This window comes from Humulus lupulus, chromosome 4, assembly GCF_963169125.1.
Source record: "Humulus lupulus chromosome 4, drHumLupu1.1, whole genome shotgun sequence".
Taxonomy (NCBI): domain Eukaryota; kingdom Viridiplantae; phylum Streptophyta; class Magnoliopsida; order Rosales; family Cannabaceae; genus Humulus; species Humulus lupulus.
This window is the reverse complement of record NC_084796.1, coordinates 44,866,327-44,876,535: the sequence shown is the minus strand read 5'-3', so window position 1 is coordinate 44,876,535 and position 10,209 is coordinate 44,866,327.

Below are 10,209 nucleotides of genomic sequence, written 5' to 3'. Positions count from 1 at the left end.
TGGCTTCCCGCTGAAGAGGGTGCCAGCTCTATCTTTGGACTTCAAAATCCCTGGTAAGTGTTTCCTCTTTTCCTTTTCAACTTTGTTTCTTTGTATTTGATTTGCCTTTTGGGAGGATCTCTAACGCTTGTATTTGATTTTTGCAGAAGTCGTTCCGCGGTCACCTCGCTGCGCGGAGATGATAAGGAGGTCCAAGTTCTACGAAGGGCTTTCTGAGGAAGAGTTGAGAGTGGAGGGACTTGTGACCTCCGAATCGTTGAGGGAGTATGGGTTACTCGCCTCCTTCCAAAATATCGAGCCAGTAAGTGGTAGGGGGCAGACTCAGGTGTCGGCTGACATCCGGGAGCAGATTGCCCTGGAGCTGTCTAAGGTGATCACCCAAGCCGCTCGGGACGAAAATACTCTATCTCCTAGTTGGGCGGAGAGGTTCCCCGACCCCCAGCCGGAGGGAGAGGAGATCGAGGCTCGCCACGCCGCGGCTTACCCTAATGAAGGGGCTCCGGGGGCTAGTTCCTCCGGGAGAGGTAAGACTAGTTTTCGATTGATCCACACCCCCAGCCTGTCTGAAGTTACCCAAACCTCTCAGATGGGGTTTGATCCTCGTTTCCTTAGGCTAGATCCGCGTAGGATACCTTTCGACAGGTACTGTGATAGGGTAGATGAGCTCCTTTGGTGTCTGAGTGATGGTAGTCTGCCAGAAGGTGTCACCATGGTTGACCCTTCTTCTCTCAGCATGTTCTTCCCGGACTTCAAGGAGTACGGGAGCTTCCTGGAGCAGGAAGCGATGTTTTGTTTTGCTCGGGGAAGGCCATCCACGTTTCTCGTGCATGGTCGTCCCTTTCAAACTTTTCTTTTTCTTGTTTCTTGTTCCCTGCTGGCGGGCTTGCTTGTACTTTTATGTTGCTGATTGTCTTGTCTTCCGCTTATCTTCTTTCTCATTTCTTGTTGGTTCGTTAACCTTGCTTTGTACGTTTCTTGCAGAGTATCCCGAAGCCAAGATGTTGGGGAGGGTTACTTTGCTTATTAAGAAGGCTGCCACCAGCCAAGACCCGCCCACGGGAAAAGGAAGGAAGACCAAGGCTGGTAGGGGAGGTAAGGCTGCTTCCCCCAAGAAGACAAGCGGCGAGGCGCAAGCGTCTCCGAGGGTAGAGAAGTCCCCTGCTGAAGGGCCTTCCGAGACTATGATGGTCTCGAGTAGCAGTAGCGACGGGGAAGGGCTTGTGTTCCCCGTGAGGACAACTGGGGTGAGCAAGCGTCCCGGAGAAGATGCTGAGGGTGCTAAGAACAAACGCCTTAGACACTCTTCTCCCGGTCGAAGGCAACAACAACAGCAACGACAGCAATCACAACTACAACAACAGCAGCAACAGGAACAAGAGACACAATCACCAACGCCGCAGCAGCAGCAACAGCAACATCCAAACCAGCAGCAGCAACAAGGGCAATTACTTCTGCTACCGCAGCAGCAAAAGCAACAGACCGGGGCCTTAATACCCCGGCTGCCTCCTCCTCCAGCCCAAAGGGGGGCCACCCTTCCGGGGTCTCCGTCTTCTCAGACAACCAATCTTCCCCTGCCTGGCCTGAAGTTCCACTTTCCGCGGAAGCCGACCAGTTTTCCCGCTGCCCTCCTGGAGGGTGTAAGACGGGCCGATAGTTTTTTGAAGAGGCGGCTAGAGGCGGAGAAGGCCGTTACTCAGGGAAGGGCAGATAACTTGTCTGCCGTGAAGAGGGCTGAGCTGGCCGAGGGGGTGAGATCTCCTCACCCGGCCGGAGCGGTTCTGGATGGTCCAGCCTTGGAGAAGAGGCTGGTGCCTAGGCTCGGACGTGCATTGGCGCCGTTCGGAGCTGAGATGATGGAGGACATGGCCCTGAGCTTATGCGAGCTCAATTCTGAGAAATGGGCCATCAGCAGCAGCAAGGATCCGCTGTTGCTGACACACGCTGTGAAGCAGCAACTGTCCGGGGTAAGCCGTCAGTTGTAGTTTTTTTTTTGGGGACCACCTGTCTTTTGGTCCTGCTTTAGCTCACTCTGTTGTCTTTCCTTGCAGGCCTCTATGATCGCGGAACGCTCGTTCCGGGAGGTTGGTGCAGCTCTGGTTCAGCTGGAGGAGAGCCAACTGGCTCGCCAGGCCTTGGAAGCGGAGAAACAGAAACTGACCCAACAGGCCTTGGGGGCTTCGGAGAAGATTGATCAGGCCCGGCGCACGGCTGAAGAAGAGGCGGAGAAGAAATATCTTGCCAAATATCAAGAGTACCGGGCCAAGGCAGAGAATGAGTTTAGACAGCGGTCGGATGGAATTAAGACCGAAAACTCCAAGCTCCGGGAAGAGCTGTCCCAAGCCAAGGTGGAGAAAGATACCCTGGAAGCCCGCTTGCAATCAAAGAACGATCTCCTCCTTAAGCGGCAAGAGGAATATTCCAGTCTTCAGAGTAAGCTGCACGACGAGGAGCAACTTCATAAGAGGAGCAGGGATCTCGTGTCTATGCTTCAGTCGGGGCTCGCCGAGAAGGATAAAGAGATCGGGGCTTTGCAATTCACTGCCAGGGGGCATGTGACCGAGAAGCAATCTGTGCTGAACCAAAATAGGGAGCAGCGCAAGGCGATTGATTCTCTTAAGGGGGAGCGGGATGCCTCCAAGGCCGAAATGGAAAAATTGAGGGCCCAACTAATTGTCGCGGAAGAACAGCTGGCAACCTCCGAGGCGGAGCGGTTGAAGGAGAAGGAGGATGCTGAGGTGATACTGAACAGAACTATTAATATATCGCATGTGGTCCTCATGCATCAACTCTGGAAAGTGAACCCGGAGGTGTTAGGCTATCTGGGAGATGATGCCGAAGCCATGAGGGAGAAGCTACTCGTGTGGGATCAGGGCCCAGAGGCGTACGTCCAAACTTATAACATTGACGAACGTGCTGAAGCTCCTGAGGCGGGAGATCCCGGAGAGGCGGGGACCTCTGAACCTTCTCATGACCAAATCCCTCCTTCCAATGAACCGACTCCGCCAGCCTCAGCTGAAACAGATGCCCCCGAAGCTGCGGTCGTGGACGCTGTAGTTACCCCCAATGCTTGAAGGGGTTTTATCTTTAATTGTTTTTCATTTTGAGTTTTTCATTGCGGACAATTTTGCCATAATCATAACATTCTCCTTTCTTTTTCTGCCGAGTTCTTTATTTATCTTTGCGCTTAGGGTAGACATTTATACGGTAGAAACTGTTGTAGGGGCGTATGGGGTTTTGGTTCCAACGGCCAAAACTTATGCACTTCCCAGTTGAAGCTTTAACGGATGATGTCTCTCCCCACGTAGTTTCTAGGTTACGAAGGTTTTCTGGTTCCAACGGCCAGGCTCCTTTCACCGTACTTTATCTTTCCTGAGGCAAATAGCCAATCCCGGGACTTGTAGTTATACTGTTCGCTGGGATTGCTAAGGTGAGTCGTTCTATTGTTTGGAACGGGAGTTCTTTTGGTGAGCGTCGCTAGACTTAAGGTTAGATCTTTGCGAAGCAAAACTAACTGTTGTTGCGAACCTCATGGTGGCTGGCTTCAGGGATCTGGCATGGAGCCCTGCGAGGCTAGATCCGCGCGAAGCAGAGCTTTAGAGCGCTCGCGGATCTTGCCATCTTTTGCCTTGCAGGATCCGGAGCTAGAGCATGCGAAGCAAAGCTTTACAGCGCTCGCGGATCTTGCCATCTTTTGTCTTGCGGGACCCGGAGCTGGAGCTTGCGAAGCAAAGCTCTTCAGCGCTCGCGGATCTTGCCATCTTTTCTCTTGCGGGACCCGGAGCTGGAGCTTGCAAAGCAAAGCTCTTCAGCGCTCGCGGATCTTGCCATCTTTCGCCTTACGGGACCCGGAGCTGGAGCTTGCGAAGCAAAGCTCTACAGAGCTCGCGGAGAATTCTGCAAAGGACTTGTCAAGGAGCTGGGCTACACAAGAGATAATTCTCATGATACATAATGGCAGGCATTTCTGTGGCAATTTTCACTTAAGCACATAATGCACATATGACACGTAATGCAAGCATGTTCATGGCAACAAATAAACCTAAGCTTAACAATTAGAGCAAAACAATTTAAAAACTTCAAACACAATGCTAGCACATAAGTGGTGTTTTGTTCAAGGGGCGTATGGCTAAGCCTTAGCCATGTATACCCCCCAAGTGAGCGTGGGGTCCGGACGTCTCCGGACCGCGTGGTCACTTGTTAAAACGCAGCTTTGAACATAGGGATAAAAAGTGCAGTAAAAGCGGGGTGAATCCCTCTGTGTTTCATTAAAATAGCCTGCTAGGCGTTAGTTTTTCAACAGGGAGGATTATTTCCACATTTTTCACTTTTGTTATTTTCACCAAGGACTTCCGACTGGATGGTCCGGGGCCTACTGGTAGTAACGGCGGAGGTGCTCCGCGTTCCAGGCGCGCGGGACTTTAGATCCGTCGAGTCTCTTTAAGTGATACGTCCCATGGCCCACTTTTTCTTGGACTTCGTAGGGGCCTTCCCAGTTGGGTCCGAGGACTCCTACTCCCGGATCCTGCGTAGCAGGAAATACTCTCCGTAGGACAAGGTCCCCAACTTCGAATGCACGGCTCTGGACTCTCGTGTTAAAGTGTCGGGCTATCTTGCCTTGGTACATTTTTAGTTGGACCTGCGACTGCTCCCGGAGCTCTTCGATCATGTCTAAGGACTCCTGGAGGAGGGCATGGTTCCGGGTAGGATCGTAGGTGTCTTGCCTGTGAGAGGGGATCATAGCTTCTACTGGGATGACGGCCTCGCAACCGAAGGTCATGGAATAAGGCGTGTGCCCCGTCGAAGTTCTCTCTGTTGTGCGATAAGCCCAAAGTACTCGCGGAAGTTCTTCCGGCCAGTGAGCCTTGCATGCTTGGAGTTTTTTCTTCAACGTGGTCTTTAATATTTTGTTTACAGCTTCCACTTGTCCATTAGCCTGGGGTCTGGCGACTGCGGAAAAGCTTTTGATAATTCCATGCGAAGCACAGAAGTTCGTGAAGTGTTCACTGTCAAACTGCTTTCCGTTGTCGGACACAATTTTCCGTGGAAGCCCAAAACGACACACTATATTCCTGATGACAAAATCCAGTGCTTTTTTAGATGTGACCGTGTTCATAGGTTCAGCTTCAGCCCATTTGGTGAAGTAGTCTACCGCGACTATGGCGTACTTCACTCCACCCTTTCCAGTGGGGAGGGAACCTACTAGGTCAATGCCCCAAACGGCGAACGGCCAGGGGCTGGTCATTAGGGTAATTTCCGTAGGCGGCGCTCGCGGAACCTTGGCGTACCTCTGGCACTGCTCACACTTCCTGACATAATCCACACAATCCTTCTTCATGGTGGGCCAGAAGTATCCTTGTCGAAGGATTTTTTTGGAGAGGCTCAGCCCGGAGGTATGATCGCCACAGAAGCCTCCGTGAATCTCATGGATGATGGTGCTGACTTCGGTTCCGGCAACACACCTAAGGAAGGGTATGGACAACCCCCTGCGGTAAAGCTTTCCATCCATAACCATGTATCGGGGAGCTTGATACTGGAGCTTCCTTGCGTCAGCTTTATCGGTGGGGAGTTCTCCGGTGGTGAGAAATCTGAGGATGGGTCCTATCCAGGAGTGGGAATGGTCGATGATGGCGTTTATCCTTCGCGTCTCAGTACTGGGGGCTTCTAAGTGCCCGATGGGGACTAAGCCATACTGTTCAATCTCCGGGTCCGTTGCAAGCTTGGCCAGCGTGTCCGCAAGTGAGTTCTGGTCCCGGGGGACCTGGTGGATGTTGTAGCCTTTGAAATGCTGCAGTAGGTCGCGGGAGAGAGACACGTAGGCAGCCATCCTTTCGCCTTTCGTCTGGTATTCCCCGGATATTTGGTTTACCACAAGTAGGGAGTCGCTGTACACTTCGATTTTTTGGGCTCCGACTTCTCTGGCCAGTCGTAACCCAGCTAACATGGCTTCGTGTTCTGCCTCGTTGTTGGATGCTGGGAATGCGAAACGGATGGCGCTCTGGAGCTGATGCCCTTGGGGAGATATTAGGATAACCCCCGCTCCAGCTCCTTTTTCATTTGAGGCTCCGTCTACGTAGACCTTCCAGGTGGGAAGTTCCGGGACAGGATCTTCTGGGAGGTCATTCATTCCCGAGCACTCCACAATAAAGTCCGCGAGAGCTTGACCTTTTATGGAAACACGCGGTTGGTAGTGGACGTCGAACTGGCTTAGTTCCATAGCCCACTTAAGCAATCTGCCAGAAGACTCGGGCTTCTGCAGGACTTGTCGGAGAGGGTGGTTGGTGAGTACTTTGATGGTGTGCGCCTGGAAATATGGCCTCAGCTTCCGTGAAGCGATCAGCAAGCAGAGGGAGAGTTTCTCGATCATCGAATATCTGGACTCGGCGTCCAATAACCTCTTGCTTACGTAATACACAGGGAGCTGGATACGGCCATCTTCCCGGACGAGAGCGGCACTTACTGCGTGCTCAGTCACAGCTAGGTATAAGAACAACACCTCTCCTTCGACCGGCTTGGACAGAATGGGGGCTCGGGTTAGATGTTCTTTGAGGTGTTGGAAGGCCGCTTCGCATTCGGGGGTCCACTCGAACTTCTTGTTCCCTCGCAGAACATTGAAGAAGGGGATACACTTGTCGGTGGCCTTGGATACGAAGCGACTGAGAGCAGCTATCCTTCCGGTGACGCTTTGGACATCCTTATGCTTCCGGGGGGAAGGCATATCTATGAACGCCTTTATTTTCTCAGGGTTGGCTTCCACGCCGCGGGAGCTGACAATAAAACCGAGGAACTTCCCAGACGAGACCCCGAAAGTACATTTCTTTGGATTTAGTTTCATCCCGTACTTCCGGATCACGGCGAAAGCTTCCTCAAGGTCGTTACTGTGGTCCCCGGAGGTCTTGGACTTTACCAACATGTCGTCCACGTACACCTCCATGTTCCTCCCCAGTTGGTCCTTGAACATTCTGTTTACCAGACGCTGGTAAGTCGCCCCAGCATTCTTCAAACCGAAAGGCATGACCACGTAACAGTAGACACCCTTATCCGTGAGGAAGCTGGTGTGTTCCTGGTCTGCGACATGCATCTTGATCTGGTTGTATCCGGAGTACGCATCCATGAAGGATAAGAGTTCGTACCCGGAAGTAGCGTCTACCATCTGATCGATTCGCGGGAGAGGGAAACAATCTTTCGGGCAGGCCTTGTTTAGGTCCGTGAAGTCAATGCACATTCTCCAGGATCCATCGGGTTTCGGGACCAGAACTGGGTTGGCCAACCACACGGGATAGTGCGACTCCTGGAGAAAGCCTATGGACATCAATTTGTCCACTTCAGCTTTGACGGCTTCGGCTCTCACTGGGTCCAGCGGCCTCCTCTTTTGGCGAATTGGAGTTGCAGCTGGGTCTATGTTGAGTGCGTGGAACGCAACATTGGGATTAATCCCCGTCATATCAGCGTGGCACCATGCCAGGATATCCTGATTATCCTTCACAGTGGCCACGATCTTATCTCGAACGGCCGACGGCAGGTTTTTTCCCACCTGAATGACCTTGGTGGGTTCTCCCGGATTGAGGATCACCTCTTCGACTTCCTCCATCGGCTCTATTGCTTTCTCGATTCCCACTCTTGGGTCGAGTTCGTCAAAGTATGCCTCCTGAGCATCCCTAGTTTCTGGCAATACTTCCGCCAAAGGAATGGCAGCAAACGTCTCTCGGACCGTGTAGACAGCTCGGACGGAGACGTTATAACAGCTCCGTGCACTTCTCTGGTCTCCTCGGAGGGTGCCAATACGCCCATCGTCGCAGGGAAACTTCAAGCATAAGTGACGTATCGAGGTTATGGCCCCACAATCGATCAGGACCGGTCGGCCTAAGATGGCATTATACGCCGTGGGGCAGTCGACCACCACGAATGTGCTATGCTTGAAGGCACAAGCGTCGCTTTCTCCTCTGAGGGTGACCGGAAGTTGAATTTTTCCTAATGGCATGAGTGCGTCCCCATTGAAACCTTGAAGCTGGATGGGGCATGGGGCCAGGTCCGTCTCGGTCAATCCGATCGCGTGGAAGGCCGCTTTGAAGAGGATGTTCACGGAGCTTCCGTCATCGATCAAGACCCGTGAGACCTTCTTATTGGCAATCTGGGCTTCCACCACGAGGGGATCGTTGTGGGGGAAATGCACATGTCGAGCATCGTCCTCCGTGAAGGTGATGGGAAGATCCATCATTCGGGGACGTTGAGCAGGTGATTGGACCAAGGCGCACATCTCCTCGGCGTGCTCTAACTCCTTCAAGTACCTCTTCTGGGAATTGCGGGTGCTTCCGGCAAGGTGTGGTCCTCCGGAAATGGTGGCGACGTGTCCGTCAACGGGTGGCGGAGCAAGGCCGGGCGGATATGGGTTGCCTGGCCCTGGAGCCAACAAGGCAATGGGCGCCGGAGCAGGTGGAGGAGGAAGTGCTGGGAACTGAGACCCGGGAGCTTGGGGGTGACCGGCTCCAGGAGCGCTAACGGTCCCCCTCTGTCCCGGTGAATATGCAGCTCCGTGAACTACCCCCTGTCCGGGATAGATTATGGGTATTCTCACCCACTGACCGAGGTGTCCCGCTCTTGCCAGGGACTCGATCTCATCCTTCAGCTGAAGGCACTCATTCGTGGTGTGCCCCACGTCTCCGTGGAACTCACACCTCTTATTGGAGTCTCGCGGACGCCTTCCTCCGTGAGACACTTTCGGGGGCTTCCTGTAGTTGACCATATTACAGGTCGCCCGATAGACATTCTCTCGCGAGTCTATCAAACTGGTATATTCCGTGAACTTGGGCTCATAATCCTTTCGGGGTTTCTTTGAATGGTCTCCCCGGTTGGAGTTTCTTCCGCTTCGCTTGCTCCGCGATTGGCTCAAACTTCGTTCCGGGGCTTCCGCTTGCGGCTGCGGCATGCTAGGAGCGATACTACATCCGGTTTGTACCGCTCCATACCCAGAGAAATGGGTTTGACCCGGCGTCTGAGCAGACGCGGAAGGCCCATACACACTCGGAGTGAATCGGGCTCCTGGAAGCGTGAGGACTGGTGCGGGAGCTTGCGAAGCAAAGCTCGGCGCAGTCACGGAAGGGGTTGGAGCCGGGGGAACTCCAAAGGCTTGCTGGTAGGCATCCTCAAGGTTGATGATTCCCTGAGCTTTTGACATGAATTCGGACAGGGTTTCTGCCCGTCTCCTTTGCATTTCCCCCCATAGCAGGGAGCCGACAGTAAGGCCCGATTGAAGGGCGATCAGCTTCATGTCATCGCTGACCTTGGTTTTTGCAGCAGCTTCCATCATTCTCTGAATGAAAGCTTTGAGGTTCTCAGTGGGTTGCTGTTTGATGTTGGTTAGGGAACCAACCTCCATGTCGTGGTCGCGGGCAGCAATAAACTGCCTCCTAAACGCGGACTGTAGCTCCTTCCAACTGTGGATTGATCCGGGAGCTAATCTTTTCCACCAGTCCTCCGCAGACTTGGTAAGGGTGAGTGAGAAGCACATGCATTTGGCGTCCTCACTGACGCGCGCCACTTGCATCATTTTATTGTATTTAGCTAGGTGGGTACGCGGGTCTGTCCTCCCATCATATAATTCTATGTGAGGCATTTTGAAGTTATCCGGGAGGGACGTTTCCGCGATCCTCCTAATACATGGTTCCGGGTCTTCCTCCTCAGAATCTGACAGGGCCCCACTTTGCTTCCGGACCAGCTTGGTCAAGGCAGCAATCTGTTCCTCGAGCCTCTTCGTATCACTTTCCGGGAGGTCACGTCCCCGGAGCTTGTCATTAATATGATTTCGGAGGTCATCTCCGCGAGGCCGGGCCTTTTCCCCTTTGGCCTTCTCATACTTGGCCTCCAACCTTCTTCTTAGGTCCACCGTGGACCAGCTATCTTCGGAGTGCGAGTTCGCAGCCCGACCGTCCTGATTGACGGAATCACTGGGGCGGTTGTTCCTTCCCCTAGGCCTGGGTGCCTTAGCACCGGGCCCTTTAGGCACAGAGTGCCCCCTTGGGGCTGAAGGGCGTCTGGGCTTAGGAGCGCCAGAGACCTTCTGCGCGCGGGGGGGGCAGTCGGCCTGGTGATTCACGCCTTTAGGAGGTGCAGGGGCGTCAGCGCGCACAGGCTCTCCAACTTTTTCTTTGCCCTTGTTAGGGGCGGCTTTGGATGGTCCAGCAGCGGCTGGATCCGGCATGGGGGCATCAGCAC